This window comes from Mytilus californianus, unplaced genomic scaffold (genome assembly GCF_021869535.1).
Source record: "Mytilus californianus isolate M0D057914Y unplaced genomic scaffold, xbMytCali1.0.p SCAF_13, whole genome shotgun sequence".
In the NCBI taxonomy this organism is placed as follows: Eukaryota; Metazoa; Mollusca; class Bivalvia; order Mytilida; family Mytilidae; genus Mytilus; species Mytilus californianus.
Window position 1 is genome coordinate 4,404,216 of NW_026262615.1, and position 18,280 is coordinate 4,422,495.

Sequence of the window (18,280 nt, forward strand, 5' to 3'; positions counted from 1 at the left end):
TTTCAATTTGTCTTTCAGTTTGGAATGGGGAATTCTTGTGTAAAGTGTAGAAAAGTCAAATGTTTTAATACTATTGCAAGATGAGAGAGTCTTAGATTGTATGTACTCTAAAAGATCTTTGGGATTTTTTAGTATCCACATCTGATTCACGCCACCTCTTCATCTTTGGTTGAAATTCCAAAGGAACATAGAACAGACCTATGATTATCCAGAATTTCCTCTTTGGTAAATGTCGTGAGGGTATATGTTGAGTTTCCAAATGAATTGTCAATACCTAATTCATTTATCAAGCAGTCTATGTAATGATATTTACACACAAAAATGATGTTGTTTGGGGCTTTATCTGCGGGGACAACAACATATTTGTCATGGAGGTAGGTCAAGTGTTTTGCAACATTTGGGTCTTTAAAAATTGACGTAGCGTGAGTATTTGTATGCCAATTTAGTTTCTTAATTCGGATTTGTATCAACGACCTCACAGCCTTAATCCTTTCAGAAAGAGTATCTACGGCTTCTTTCTCGCGTTCTGCCCATTGCCTGGCATAATCCTCGACTGAATCCATCAGTATTTTGAAGTTGTATTTCCAATTGATGGATTTAGGCTCACGATATTTCGGACCTTTGGATAACTAATTTCGCAGGGAAGTGTTATTGACAATGTTGAGGCCTCCGGTAATAACGTGGCCAGCCGAATTATATGTGAATTGGGAACTAGCACAGCTGCAATCAGGAGGTTGTTGTTGAGATCCTGCAAAACGTGTTTGTAATTGAAAATTTTAGTTGCAATTGGTTTGGTATAGGTATAAGAAATTATTGGTACAGACTGATCTTTAAAATAAGGTGGTATTTCCGACTGAACTAATTTTTGATGAAGGATATTTCCTAAGTTGACGCCATCGAGACCTTTGTTGGCAAAGAAAAGTTTAAGAAAAGATCTTTTCTCTTTTTCATCTTTTCCAATGCGAACTGGTTTGAAAAGTCTGTGATTTGCAATATCCGAAATGATAGCTGTACGTTTGTATTGGTTTGCTTTGATTTGATTTTTGATTTTTGGTGTTTTAACGCCATTGTTAAGCACCGCTTTTGGGCTATTTCGTGGCGGCTAGTTTTTATTAGTTGAAGAAGCCGGAGTGCCCGGAGAAAACCACCGACCTTCGATAGAAAAACTGACAATCCTAGTTAATTCAGATTGGAGTCGAGTGCATCCGCACGAGCGGAGTTCGAACTCACAACTTCAGTGTTGACTGGCTAGTGATTACAGTAGTAACTACTTAGACCACTCGGCCACCAAGGCCCCTATATTGGTTTGAATGAGGGTTTGTAACAGTGGTTTCCTGACATAAATTAAACAGAGAAGTCTTGAAAGGGGTAATGAATACAGTTTCGAAACATATATTACGGAACAAAATTGTTTAAAAGCCTTGGAGTTGATTTAGAATATTATTACACCCATAAAACCATCATCCAGAAAACTTCATGTCGTTTTTCTTTGCCTGCATGTACAATTTTTGCCAGGTTTAAAAAAATGTATATCAAAGGTGTGTATCAGGAGTGTCTCAGACACTTCGAAAATTAGTGCTGATTAACTATTTCCAAAAGCGATATGTCCCTTGTGTATACAAATTCTATAGAAAATTGCATTGTAAGTGCTGTCACGTGCACATGTAGTGTACAATTCTTCCCAGGTATTTATAAAATGTGGTATTGCCCCTTGGACAGATAAATTATGTGAAACATGGTGGACATTGGAACTCTTTTCTTTTTTAATTCTCATCAAAATCAATGCAAACAGGAGTATGCATTACTACAGAGCCTCTTTAGTGCCATTTGAAAATAAATATTTTCGTCTCACGGAGATTAAATCTGGTGCAGACAAGTTTAAACAATCGTGCGCACGAATTTAAAAAAAAAACTGATGCTCACGACTTTTAAACTCGTGCGCTCGACTTCGAATCTCATGAGCGCGACTTCTGAACTCGTGCGCACGACATATTAAAATTTTAGTGTACAATTTTTTTAAACTGGTGCGCACGACTTACAAACTCGTGTAGACGGCATTAAAATGATATGTATGGTATACATCAACAAGACAACAATAAAAGGAGATGTCGGAGACAGCAATAAAAGGAGATGTTTGGTATACGTCAACGAGACGGCATGAAAAGGAGATGTTGGGTATACGTCAACAAGACAACAAAAAAGGAGATGTGAGGTATACGTCAACGAGATAGCAATCAAAGGAGATGTGAGGTATACGTCAACGAGACAGCAATCAAAGGAGATGTTGGATATACGTCAACAAGTCAGCAATTAAAAATAACGAAAGGACTTTTATAGGGTAACAAAGTGTTCAACAATAGGCATGTGTCTACACAATAGGTTTGGGCTCTTAATCGTCCCAAATCTATAGAAAAAAAAATGTGTGAACATGTGACCCTCTCCTAACCTTGAACAGAGGTTTTTATATGTTTCATGAATTTATGTAATAATCAATTATATTGACAAGGGTCGAAAAGACTCATCAGTGACGCTCAAATAAAAAAAGGTTAAAAAGGCCAAATAAAGTACGAAGTTGAAGAGTATTGAGGACCAAACATTCCTAAAAGTTTTGCCATATACAGCTAAGTTTTATTCATTTTCCTAAAGAACACTATTGAAAGAGAAAATAATGTCACAAGACGTCTTGTAGGAGTAATTGTGTTCATGTATGCAAGTAATTGGTCAGAAAAAAAAAGCCTGGAAATCCCTAAGGAAAGGAAAGTTTGTTTTAACTGTCTTGGCAACCACCGATTTTCTGATTGTAGTGTCAAGGGTCATGTAAACAGTGAGCACGTAAATACCATACCATTGTTAGTTCAAGAAAGAATCAGACTTCGTTTTTGGGTACTTTGAACTATGATCCTAACGATATAAAACCCACCTTATCAAAACAGCAAAGTATAATAAAAACCGCAACAGCAATGCTATAATTAGCTTAACTAATATAGATATATATGCACCATTTTTTTCTTAAAATGTCCTGTACCAAGTCAGGAAAATGGCCATTGTTATATTATAGTTCGTTTCTGTGTGGTTTACATTTTAATATTTGTATTTCTGTTGTGTCGTTTTTCTCCTCTTATATTTGATGTGTTTCCCTCAGTTTTAGTTTGTAACCCAGATTTGTTTTTTTCTCAATCGATTTATGAATTTCGAACAGCGGTATACTACTGTTGCCTTTATATATATATACCACCGAGACAACTACAGTTTGGTGCAGACCAAGCATTACATGTAGACGGGCGGAAAAAGTTAACGCGGCGTTTAATCGCGTGCACTTCAAGTAAACGCCGCGTTAACTGTGCGTTAACTCCAAAATTGCAGTATACATCAAAAGTAAACGGGCGTTTACTTTCGCGTTTACCTCCGCGTTAACGCAAAATCGGCGCGTCTTCTAATTATGTAAAGAGTAAACGGGCGTTTACTTTCGCGTTTACTTCCGCGTTAACGTGAAAAAGGGCGCGTCTTCTTATTTCGTCAAAAGTAAACGCACGTTTACTGTTTGTAGTAAACGCGCGTTAACGCAAAATGTCATCGTATCCTGGATACACTGACTTTAAATATAAAATGATAAAGTACAGCAAAATTAAATGACCAACTGTTCATTTTCGATTGACATATTGACGATTACAGTTAATTAATAATATTATTGCACCTCTTTGATTAATTGAAACTATTCATAGTAAATTTCTTTTTCTGCACAAATAAACAGTTCAATCATGTCTTTTTTTTTTAATTCAAATAATTAAATCATCACCAAAATCCAGCAGTTTTCACATCTCAGACTGTCCGATTCAGGATGACTCGTATAATAAAATTATTTGACCTCAATAACCAAACTGACCATCTTTGCCCTTCATCAAGTAAATCTATATAGCCGCACAGTAAATCAGTTATATTTTTATATCAGGATGGATTGTATAATACGAATGACAGCAATATTGGAAACTAATGACTAAAAAATTTGGTTTACATCAATTTATAGTGCCAGCATGTCCTCTCTTTATACAAAATATTAAATCGTAAACAAATATCAGTAGTTTTCATACCTCAGACTGACACTCATAACAAAATTATTTGTCCGCTTCAACCAAAACGGACCATATTTGCAATTTATTATGTAAATCTTTATACCCGCATAGTAAATAAGTTATATTTTTATATCAGGATGGGTTGTATAATACAAATGACAGCAATACTGGAAAATAATGACTACCAAATTTTGTTCGCATGAATTTATAGTGCCAGCATGTCCTCTCTTTATTCAAAATATTGAATCGTAAACAAATATCAGTAGTTTTCATACATAAGACTGACACTCATAACAAAATTATTTGTCCGCGTCAACTAAAACGGATCATATTTGCACTTAATTATGTAAATCTTTATAGCCACATAGTAAATAAGTTATATTTTTATATCAGGATGGGTTGTATAATACAAATGACAGCAATATTGGAAAACAATGACTTAAAAATTTGGTTCGCATGAATTTATAGTGCCAGCATGTCCTCTCTTTATTCAAAATATTGAATCGTAAACAAATATCAGTAGTTTTCATACATAAGACTGACACTCATAACAAAATTATTTGTCCGCGTCAACCAAAACGGACCATATTTGCACTTTATTATGTAAATCTTTATAGCCGCATAGTAAATAAGTTATATTTTTATATCAGGATGGGTTGTATAATACAAATGACAGCAATATTGGAAAACAATGACTTAAACATTTTGTTCGCATCAATTTATAGTGCCAGCATGTCCTCTTTTTATTCAAAATATTGAATCGTCAATAAATATCAGAAGTTTTCATACGTTAGACTGACTCGTATAACAAAATTATTTGTCTGCATCAACAAAAACTGACCATATTGGCACTTTATTATATAAATCTCATTAGCTGCATAGTAAATCAGTTATATTTTTATATCAGGATGGATTGTATAATACAAATGACAGCAATATTGGTAAAAAATTACTAAATAATTTGGTTCGCATCAATATATAGTGCCAGCATGTCCTCTTTTTATTAAAGATATTGAATCATAAACAAATATCAGTAGTTTTCATACATAAGACTGACTCATATAACAAAATTATTTGTCTGCGTCAACCAAAACTGACCATTTTTGCAATTTATTATGTAAATCTTAATAACCGCATAGAAAATCAGTTATATTTTTATATCAGGATGGATTGTATAATCAAATGACAGCAATATTGAAAAAAAATTACTAAAAAATTTGCTTCCCATCAATTTATAGTGCCAGCATGTCCTCTTTTTTTTCAAAATATTGAATCATAAACAAATATCTGTAGTTTTCATACCTCAGACTGACTCATATAACAAAATTATTTGTCAGCGGCAACAAAAACTGACCACATTTGCACTTTAGTATGTCAATCTTAATAGCTGCTAAGTAAATCAGTTATATTTTTATATTAGGATGGATTGTATAATACAAATGACAGCAATATTAGTAAAAAATTACTAAATAATTTGGTTCGCATCAATATAAAGTGCCAGCATGTCTTCTTTTTATTCAAAATATTGAATCATAAACAAAAATCAGTAGTTTTCATATCTCAGACTGACTCATATAACAAAATTATTTGTCTGCATCAACCAAAACTGACCATATTTGCACTTTATTATGTCAATCTCAATAGCCACATAGTAAATCAGTTATATTTTTATACCACGACGGATTGTATAATACAAATGACAGTAATGTTGAAAAAAAATTACTAAAAAATTTGGTTCGCATCAATTTATAGTGCCAGCATGTCCTCTTTTTATTCAAAATATTGAATTGTAAACAAATATCAGAAGTTTTCATACGTCAGACTGACTTGTATAACAAAATTATTTGTCCTCATCAACAAAAACTGACCATATCGGCACTTTATTATGTAAATCTCATTAGCTGCATTGTAAATCAGTTATATTTTTATATCAGGATGGATTGTATAATACAAATGACAGCAATATTGGAAAAGGATGACTAAATGATTTGGTTCGCATCAATTTATAGTGCCAGTATGTCCTCTTTCTATTCAAAATATTGAATCAAAAACAAATATCAGTAGTTTTCATACCTCAGACTGACTTATATAACAAAATTATTTGTCCGCGTCAACAAAAACTGACCATATTTGCACTTTATTATGTAAATCTTAATATCCGCATAGTAAACCAGTTATATTTTTATATCAGGATAGATTGTATGATACATATGACAGCAATATTGAAAAAAAAATTATTAAAAAATTTGGTTCGCATCAATTTATAGTGCCAGCATGTCCTCTTTTTATTCAAAATATCAAATTGTAAACAAATATCAGAAGTTTTCATACGTCAGACTGACACTCATAACAAAATTATTTGTCCGCGTCAACCAAAACGGACCATATTTGCACTTTATTATGTAAATCTTTATAGGCGCATAGTAAATAAGTTATATTTTTATATCAGGATGGGTTCTATAATACAAATGACAGCAATATTGGAAAACAATGACTTAAAAATTTTGTTCGCATCAATTTATAGTGCCAGCATGTTCTCTTTTTATTCAAAATATTGAATCGTCAATAAATATCAGAAGTTTTCATACGTTAGACTGACTCGTATAACAAAATTATTTGTCTGCATCAACAAAAACTGACCATATTGGCACTTTATTATATAAATCTCATTACCTGCATAGTAAATCAGTTATATTTTTATATCAGGATGGATTGTATAATACAAATGACAGTAATATTGGTAAAAAATTACTAAATAATTTGGTTCGCATCAATATATAGTGCCAGCATGTCCTCTCTTTATTCAAAATATTGAATCGTAAACAAATATCAGTAGTTTTCATACATAAGACTGACACTCATAACAAAATTATTTGTCCGCGTCAACCAAAACGGACCATATTTGCACTTTATTATGTAAATCTTTATAGCCGCATAGTAAATAAGTTATATTTTTATATCAGGATGGGTTGTATAATACAAATGACAGCAATATTGGAAAACAATGACTTAAAAATTTTGTTCGCATCAATTTATAGTGCCAGCATGTCCTCTTTTTATTCAAAATATTGAATCGTCAATAAATATCAGAAGTTTTCATACGTTAGACTGACTCGTATAACAAAATTATTTGTCTGCATCAACAAAAACTGACCATATTGGCACTTTATTATATAAATCTCATTACCTGCATAGTAAATCAGTTATATTTTTATATCAGGATGGATTGTATAATACAAATGACAGTAATATTGGTAAAAAATTACTAAATAATTTGGTTCGCATCAATATATAGTGCCAGCATGTCCTCTATTTATTAAAAATATTGAATCATAAACAAATATCAGTAGTTTTCATACATAAGACTGACTCATATAACAAAATTATTTGTCTGCGTCAACCAAAACTGACCATTTTTGCAATTTATTATGTAAATCTTAATAACCGCATAGAAAAATCAGTTATATTTTCATATCAGGATGGATTGTATAATCAAATGACAGCAATATTGAAAAAAAATTACTAAAAAATTTGCTTCCCATCAATTTATAGTGCCAGCATGTCCTCTTTTTTTTCAAAATATTGAATCATAAACAAATATCTGTAGTTTTCATACCTCAGACTGACTCATATAACAAAATTATTTGTCAGCGGCAACAAAAACTGACCATATTTGCACTTCAGTATGTCAATCTTAATAGCTGCTTTGTAAATCAGTTATATTTTTATATCAGGATGGATTGTATAATACAAATGACAGCAATATTAGTAAAAAATTACGAAATAATTTGGTTCGCATCAATATATAGTGCCAGCATGTCTTCTTTTTATTCAAAATATTGAATCATAAACAAAAATCGGTAGTTTTCATATCTCAGACTGACTCATATAACAAAATTATTTGTCCGCATCAACCAAAACTGACCATATTTGCACTTTATTATGTCAATCTCAATAACCGCATAGTAAATCAGTTATATTTTTATACCACGACGGATTGTATAATACAAATGACAGTAATATTGAAAAAGAATTACTAAAAAATTTGGTTCGCATCAATTTATAGTGCCAGCATGTCCTCTTTTTATTCAAAATATTGAATTGTAAACAAATATCAGAAGTTTTCATACGTCAGACTGACTTGTATAACAAAATTATTTGTCCTCATCAACAAAAACGGACCATATCGGCACTTTATTATGTAAATCTCATTAGCTGCATTGTAAATCAGTTATATTTTTATATCAGGATGGATTGTATAATACAAATGACAGCAATATTGGAAAAGTATGACTAAATAATTTGGTTCGCATCAATTTATAGTGCCAGTATGTCCTCTTTCTATTCAAAATATTGAATCAAAAACAAATATCAGAAGTTTTCATACCTCAGACTGACTCATATAACAAAATTATTTGTCCACGTCAACAAAAACTGACCATATTTGCACTTTATTATGTAAATCTTAATATCCGCATAGTAAACCAGATATATATTTATATCAGGATAGATTGTATGATACATATGACAGCAATATTGAAAAAAAAATTCCTAAAAAATTTGGTTCGCATCAATTTATAGTGCCAGCATGTCCTCTTTTTATTCAAAATATTAAATTGTAAACAAATATCAGAAGTTTTCATACGTCAGACTGACTCGTATAAGAAAATTATTTGTCCTCATCAACAAAAACTGACCATATCGGTACTTTATTATGTAAATCTCATTAGCTGCATTGTAAATCAGTTATATTTTTATATCAGGATGGATTGTATAATACAAATGACAGCAAAATTTGAAAAAAATGACTACAAATTTGATTCGCATCAATTTATAGTGCCAGCATGTCTTCTTTTTATTCAAAATATTGAATCGTCAATAAATATCAGAAGTTTTGATACGTTAGACTGATTCGTATAACAAAATTATTTGTCCGCATCAACAAAAACTGACCATATTGGCACTTTATTATGTAAATCTCATTACCTGCATAGTAAATCAGTTATATTTCTATATCAGGATGGATTGTATAATACAAATGACAGCAATATTGGTAAAAATTACTAAATAATTTGGTTCGCATCAATATATAGTGCCAGCATGTCCTCTTTTTATTCAAAATATTGAATCATAAACAAATATCAGTAGTTTTCATATCTCAGACTGACTCATATAACAAAATTATTTGTCCGCGTCAACCAAAACTGACCATATTTGCACTTTATTATGTAAATCTTAATAGCCGCATAGTAAATCAGTTATATTTTTATATCACGACGGATTGTATTATACAAATGACAGCAATATTGAAAAAAAATTACTAAAAAATTTGGTTCGCATCAATTTATAGTGCCAGTATGTTCTCTTTTTATTCAAAATATTGAATCATAAACAAATATCAGTAGTTTTCATACCTGAGACTGACTCGTGTAACAAAATTATTTGTCTGCGTCAACCAAAACGTACCATATTGGCATTTTATTATGTACATCTTATTAGCTGCATAGTAAATCAGTTATATTTTTATATCACTCAGGATGGATTGTATAATAGTAATACAAATGACAGCAATATTGGAAAATATTATGAAAAGTATGAGAAGTTCTCTTCTTGGAATAGTGTACTGTTACATGTAATTTATTATGTCGGTTGATTGATTTCGTTTGTAGCCTAACTTCCAGGGGCAAACTTTTTATTCATGTTCAGAACGAGTATATTTTTTCGGATGTCCCCGATATCATTTATAATCGTTATGGATAAGTCTGTCTAAATTGACGAGATGGTACAAATGTACATACTTATACAACACCTTATCAATATCCCTATATATACACTGTACAATTTTCGATTGAACATTTGGCAAAACAGAATCTTAAATCATGTATGTCCAATGCAAACAAGGTGAATTACGATTAAAAATCCATGTATTATGGAAGACACTGTTAAAAATGGGGAACGAAGCAACGAAAACCATGATGTTCATATCCCATCATATCAAAATATTTTTCCGATGTGTTGGATAACCTATCTATCCGCCTCGATTTTTGTACATTGACTTTTTAAAAGGAAAAATAGCAAATCTGCTACTCAGTAAAGTTATTGGAACTGATTTTTTGTAATTAATAAAAGTTAATATTTCGAATTAAAAGTGATGTTAAATTGTTCTGGTTTGAAACACATATACGTAAAATATTAAGATAAAAGTCGTTTTAATAAAACAAAGGTACAATAAACACGAAGTTTATTTCTTAATGTACACAATCAGTTAACGCGAAAAATCGTGCGTTTACTTTCAAGTGCACGTAATAATACAGTTGTGAAATCTGTAGTTAACGCCCGTTTACTTTTAAGTGCACGTAAAAATCCACTTGTGAATACTGACGTAAACGCCCGTTTACTACTGACTAAACGGACACAGAGTAAACGCGCGTTTACTCGAGTAGACATTAGAAATTTCCATTTTGACCAAGTTAACGTAATTATAGTAAACGCGCGTTTACTAGTAAACGCAAAAATTGAAGTGAACTAACGGAATATGTGCACGCGGCGTTAACGTGCGTTTACTTTATGTAATGCTTGGTCTGCACCCAACTGTATATGTAACTTACCGTACGCGCACTGATTGGTGCACCCACTATCATGACATGGTGTGTTCTCCGTAAAACATGTAAAAGTGTTGATCAGAACTGATCATTATTGGGATTTCATTAAAGATGATACAAATATACGAGGAAACGGTCCAACTGCAAGTCAAGTATGTGTTATTTGCTATTTAATTCCAATATAAAAATCAGCCGAAAAAGGAAATACGTCCATGATGAACATGTTAATTTTAGACAAAGAAGAAAATTTTGACTGAGAAAAAACTCTGGATAATTGAGTCCTTGAAAATTACACCTCATAATAAAGAGAAAACAAACACAGATTATGCGCAGTTCATCCCTCAACATTCAGTCAAGAAGGATTTAGAGATGACACCCAATCGGTTTGTTTATGTCTTTAGTTAAAGTGACAATATCTTAGTTATATTATCGAAAGAAGTGATAATAAGTTAAATTAATTTAATTTATACGAAAGACATTATTTCAAATGAAATGATTTATTTTATTCATTTTAAGGAAAATCTTATTGAGTTTATTCATTATATTTAGCCACTTTCTGATTTATTCTAAATGATAAGGATGTTTTTGTCCCAGGCAGAAAACCCTGGCCGTGTTAGGCGCAACTTTTTGGAAGTTTTGGTCCTCGGTGCTCTTCGGCTTTGTACTTGTTTTGGCTTTCAAGCTTTTTTCATCTGAGCGTCACTGGATGGTCTTGTGTGGACGAGACGCACGTCTGGCGTATTGAATTTTAAGCCTAATACCTTTTGTTAGCTATTATTCGTGTGTTTCTTTGTCCTATATGTTCTCCCATTTATTTGTATTGTGGTCCTGTCATGTGATGTTGTCGTTTTGGTGTTTGACGTTGCCATTAAAGCGGGAGGTTTGGCATGCCACAAAACCAGGTTCAACCCACCATTTTTTTCTTAAAATGTCCTGTACCGAGTCAGGAAAATGACCATTTTTATATTAAAGTTCGTTTCTCTGTGTGTTACATTTTTAATGTTGTGTTTTTGTTGTGTCGTTGTTCTCCTCTTATATTTGATGCGTTTCCCTCAGTTTTAGTTTGTTACCCGGATTTGTTTTTATCTCTATCGATTTATGAATTTCGATTAGCGGTATACTACTGTTGCCATTATTCTGCATCTCCAGTGGTGAGAGACATATGAACTTCAACGTAACGTTGATGAAGATAATTAGGGGATTAATATATAAACTTCATTCTTTGTGTTGTTGTTACTCTGTACCTAAAATTGGCTAACGTAATAAAAATATACATCTTACAACTTTTATGTCTCCTTCAAATACATGTATCTTCAACTTAAAATAGTTTGCGAGGCACTTTAAACAAATCAGAAAGACAAGATCTGCAAATATTTCAGCATACATGCAGATAAGTTTGCCTTTAAATGTCGGTTTTATTATTGTTTGTGTTTTGGGCAAAAAGTACGTAAGATATAAAGAGAAACTATAAGCAGAAAATTCATCAGCGATACATGATGTACATGTTCAACAAAAAATGATTTTCGTCATGAACAATATTCTAGTCTCTCACATTGAAGAGTGTCTATTGATGAAGATGAACATACATCTCCTTATCGATACAAGTTATCTAGTGGATCTAGTTAACGTTTTGAAGTTGAGGGACACAAAAGAATTTTGAAACGTCTCCGAAAACAAATGCAATTATTCCTTTTAATTTTTTTTGGATGCATATCAAAAGTCTGAGAACATTACTAAAAAGCTGTAAATTAATAATTTTTTACACTTTAAAAAATCAATTAAACTAAATTTCTGGTTATACAGATGTTGCCTTTGATAGATTAAGGGTTGACATATTACAATACATTTTTAATGCTTCATCCACAAGGAAGATATCTAACCGAGAGTTCCAAGTGGTGAAGTTGAAATCATTCCTATCTGATTCACATATTACGACGGATATTATCCAATCGTCGTAACCAAATCCCTTTCTCCTTTTCCAGATTTTGACCTACCAGATTAGACTTATCGCCGGGTGTTTACTTATATGAGCAACACGAGGGGTGCCATGCACATGTGGAGCATGTGACACCATTCCCGGTTTTTGGTTGGGTTCGTGATGCTCAGTCTTAAGTGTTCCACTCTTTTGGGTCTTTTTTTTTCTCTTTTTTGCCACGGTGTTGTCAGTTTATTTTAGGCTTATGAGTTTGACAGCCCTTTGGTATCTCTCGCCTCTCTTTTGGAGAATTTAATGCTTTAAAATGCCTGACATACAATTAAAAGGCAGGATTAAACAATGATATAATCATGTCAAGCATACACTGGTTTTTTCCTCGGAGTTCAGTATTTTTGTGATTTTACTTTTTTTTTGGCATTATTACGCCTGGAATACAATAAATATGACATTAACATAAATGGCATAATACGATATGACAATATCGAGTTCAACAATTCATTATTCAAAGGTTTAATAAATGAACCAAACAGAATCATAAGTAAGATAAATATAAATGTATCTTATGTCCATCGATAAAACCAATAAAGCCGTTTTTCTGTACAATAATTCTTTAGAATAAATTCGAATTTCTTTTCATTGTCATACGATTTAACATGAAAATGAACTAATCAGATATACAAGATTTATTCTTTTGGACATAACCCAAAGAAGTAAAAAAGTTAAGGCCAACACAACCTTATGCCACCAGATGAAATTGTTGCTAATACTATTTTACCAATCAAGGCAAGTCCTCCTGGAAGAAAAATGTTTTATGTAAACCTGGGTAGTTGCTGATTTAGAAGTAGTTATTACCCTGTATTTTTTTATTACTGAAGTATGCAAGTCTTGAGTTGTTACGTCCAGAAATTACCTTTAAACTGTAGCTAACAAAAGACACAAATAATTAATAAAATTTAACAAGATTTATTATACACAATTTGACAAGAAATATTACATAAATAGAATGTCAACTTAACTGTCATAATATATGTCCGATTATTTGTCTTTTTTTTATCCAGAATTCTTCTCTTCACTGTTGCGGGAATCTAAAAAGAATATTACGTCCAATTAGTCACAATCTAGTATGATGTATTTTATGTAAATAAAAGTGTCAATGCAACTGAGAGATCTTCTGAGAATACCCGTTTATTAATGTCTAATCTAATCTGAAAGTCTAACTTTAGTGTCTGTATATATATATAGTTGTCACGGAAATCTCTAGAACACTGTAAAAGGGAAACTCCTAGAAAATTATAGGACGTAAACTTATAGAATATGGTAAAAGGTTAAATTGCGCATCGTAGGTTATGAACATTCCAGAATTATAAATTAAGTCAAATAAAAGTTCTAATCATTCCATCAGTATCTATGATTGGTCCAGTGATTTCTAAACTGCATAGTTATAACATTATTTTGTAAACAACTTTACGTATTATGTAAACATAGTTTTAATATAATCAGGCCACACAAAACAAATTAGGCCAAGATAAATAAACATGATAATTACAATATTATAACAATGTTGATACTAGTTAAAAATGATGACCGACAACATGCTTTATATATGTCAGCATAAAACTGATTGTCCAACAACTGGCAGCTTTATTTCTTTCTATTTCTTTAGAATTAAAGTAACACGCAGACGAATCCAGATAGCACATTTAGAGGTTTGTGAGTGTTCTCAGCCTAAAACCATACTTAATGAAAAACAGTTCTATTTCGAGTTGTCATTCAGGCCACCACCGTCTTTCGGTCAAGACTGTCACAGATATTGCATAAGACACACATTTTCACACTGTACTTGTATATAGATGTTACCAATTCCTAAATAAATGTTACCTCTTAATTTTTTACATTTTTACCTTTTATGTCGGTTTGTTTTGCTCTAACATTGTTGTCAATATAATGGAATGCTATATGACTGTCATACAGGTGAGAGGTTAAGCTAGCTGTAACATCAGGTTTAATCCACAATTTTCTATTAAAGGAGATGCCTGTTCCAAGTTAGGAATATGACAGTTCTTTTCCATTAGTTTGATGTGTTGATTTTGCCATTTGATAAGGGACTTTCCGTTTTGAATTTTCCATAGAGTTCGGTATTTTTGTTCTTTTACTTTTTTTAAGTCATCGGTGATAACGGTTCAACAATCACTATAACCCTAAAGCCTGCAAATATGTTTTAAAAATTCAATTCCAATAAAAGATGTAGAAAATGTAATTCATTAGATTAAAATATAGCCTGTATAACAGTTCATCTTCGTCATTGTTGTCTGATTAAATTATATCATGTCAGCAATTTAAGTTATAAAGAAGGTAAATAAGTTTAACAGACAAATGACGAGCACATAGTGACAACAAAATTCCCTTTTTTATGTTTGGGTTCTATTTCTGATTTGTGTTGTTTGTCTCGTTTTTCGGGTTATCTTTTTGTTGTTGACATTTAGCCTGTTAACAGTACGTTTCTATTTATGGTAGTTTCAACGGACATGTTACAACCAAGAAAAAAGGATGACAAAAATCCTTACCTTTTTTTCAATACAGGCACGTGCTGCCAACACATTAAGTGCTGCAAACACGGATAAATGCTTCCAACAGTGTGAACGTAAGAATATATCGGTGAAATAGATTTTTCGGTATTGTGTTATTAGAAGTCAATAGTGATTGTCGGAACTCATCTCGTCTGATCTAGATGGATACGTTGAATGCTATTGATCTCTATGATTCGTGAGATACCCAACAATTCAAACGAGAAAACTAACGGTCTTATTTATGTACAAATCAATAAACGAAAAACAAATATGTAACACAAATAAAAAACGACAACCACTGAATTACAGTGCATATTTATGCAGACGTATACATGCAAATATCATTCATTACAGATTTAATCTATAAGTTCTATCAGAAGTTTTGAAATGGCCCGTTGTCAGGTACAAAGTCATTTACACTGACAATCATCACACAGTTTTAGAGTATCACCAGTCCAGTAGCCAGTACTTCTGGAACGACATTTAACGGTCTGTTTTCTACATTCGCTGTTATAAAACTTTAGAAATCAATCTGATTCAAAAGGAATTTTTTTTCCCTCCTGCAGAACTTTGATTTCTTGTCCCGGTTTGTCAAAGTCTAGTTTTAAGGTGGTACCTAACACTACAGGGAGATAACTCTGTAAAAATCAACTTAACGTTTTAATCACGTTGTATTGTTAAGGAAATATTTAGCTTCTCAATGATCAAAATTAGTGTTTGTCAAACTGCTATATAACCAGTGAAATTTTTCTGATAAAGTGTTTGGTTCAAATTATTTGAAATTTTTATATTTTTGTCAAAGGGTCAAAGTAAACATTTTGTCAAAATTTTAGGAATATTAAACGAGCCAAATTAATATTAGTCAAGGTGTTGGGTACCACCTTAACGGTTATAGTGTTTATAGGCCATACCCAATTTCAATTCACAATTAAGGCTACAACTCACACATTATCACAAGTCTTGATTTAATAGTATCATGCATTACGAATGATTGATTAAAACATTATTGTAAATAAAAATAAGCAAGTATACCGATAACACGGATCAGGTGACCAACGTCCAACTTAAATCAATTTATGTTCCGTTGTACGAGTTTGACCAACCCTACAAATCTTTTCGACAGAATGCATGCAAAAAGATGACACAAAGCTGTGAGAAGCAATATAAGAGTTATTGAATTTACTGAAAGCTGGTTCAGAAACATTTATAACTAAGAAAAATATATGTTTTTCTACGCTTAAAAATCAGTTAGTAATTAAAGAAATTTAATATCGAGACAAAATAACAGTCAGAAAAAAACACGATCGTTTGTAATGATAATATATACATTTCAAAACCGCGTAGGTCTGAAGTCTTCACTAACTTATGAAAAATTATTTGTATCATATTTACTAAAAAAAAATCGAGATCTAGTTACAGTGTAACTTTATAGAAACTATTTTCACATGGATCATAATTAAATATATATAGCCTATAATTATCTTATTTTACCTTTTCTATGTTTTCACCAAGTAAATGCTTTGATGGTATGTAAATTTAATAAGATGTTTGCTAAAGCTTTCTTTACGGTATGAGGTTTGTTCTTTTGTTTCGGGCACATGGTGACATGTGGTTCCTTATATTCTGGTCATTTGGGCTTTTGTTGAACAATAAAAGCCCAAATGACCAGAATATAAGATATTTATTTGCATATAGCGTGTTTCTAGAACTCTGTCATCAGGCTCAAACGGGAAGGTGTGGATAGTCGTAAGTGATATGAAAGGTATAAAAGTTTTTTTTTTCAAAATCAGCAAAAACGTATACGACAAGCTTAGTCGGATTGATAACTATGGAAACAATAACATTAAACTATGCCTTGGAAATTTGTAGATTAATTGTGATGTCTTTTGTTACTATGATTTTTCTCATAACTTGTCATACTCCAAACTCTACGACATTTAGTAATCCCCAAATCGTATCGTATCCGTTTGTTTATCAATATGTATTAACGGATCGGCAAGTGATGGTATATGTTTCCTTATCTATTACTTTTTTAGCGTTCCTTGTGGAGATAAATCGAGGAAAGATATTAAAATTAACTTTATAGCAACCCGAAAAACCTTACAAAATAGTAGATTCAATCGAAATTTTGTTTTATATCATTTAGAGTTAAAATGTATGGTGAAGAAACTGATCTTTCTTCACTTTTTTGGCATATAATTTACAAAACGCATAATACGATTAAATACAAGTTGATGCAGGAATAGCTGGATTGTAAAATGCGTTGAACAAAACGTCAACCTGCGAATGAACTGGTATCATACTATCAACTTGTCATGTACAATTAAGTTGTGTCATTCGGATGAAAACTGCAGTGTGGCATATATTGTTATAACGCACACATCTCAATGAAGATGTATACTTATTTCCAATTTAATGTAATCACAATTAAATGAATAATTTCGCAAATTGAACATTACCCTAGCTAATGGGAGGACGAACGGACAGACCAGGAAACCAACTGGACTCTTATAACGTAGGTTGGGCATTAAACAAATGACCTCTTGAACCTTCAACACGCATGCCTTATAACAAAACTAAATACATATTATAATAAATAATGGATCTAATTTATGTGAACGGTTTTTGTTTTGACATAAATGTTTACAGCACATAAAAACTACGTTACAGGTTGCTGTGATTGTAACTTTATGGGAAACCTTTTTTCTGTTTGTTTTTGTTCACACAATGTTGTCAATGTTATTAAATATAATGCGACTGTCATACAAGTCAGAGGTTTCGCTAGCTATAAAACCAGGTTTCATTCGCCATTTTTCTACATAATGAATGTCTGTACAAAGTCAAGAATATGGCAGTTGTTTTCCATTCGTTTGATGTGTTTGAGCTTTTGATTTTGACGTTTAATAAGGGACTCTCCGTTTTGAATTTTCCTTGTTATTTTTGTTATTTTACTTTTTATACTAAAATCTTTAACTTAATACGGAAAGGAAGAACGTACAGAATAACAAACAGACGTACTTGCAAAAAAACGTACATTTGTCATAGACGAGCCATGTACATACGTGACTTTTTAGCGATTTTACACGTATGTCAAACGCGAAATCT

General features: G+C 31.8%; 1 protein-coding gene across 1 annotated transcript in view; it reads right to left on the bottom strand.

Annotated features, from left to right (window-relative positions):
* Window positions 1–13,387: 13,387 nt before the first annotated feature.
* LOC127723042 (uncharacterized) overlaps window positions 13,388–18,280 on the bottom strand; it is a 260,474-nt gene continuing 255,581 nt past the window's right edge. The window contains exon 3 of the transcript XR_007991822.1: window positions 13,388–13,401. The gene's annotated coding sequence lies outside the window, so the exon portion shown is untranslated. The remainder of the gene's footprint in view (window positions 13,402–18,280) is intronic.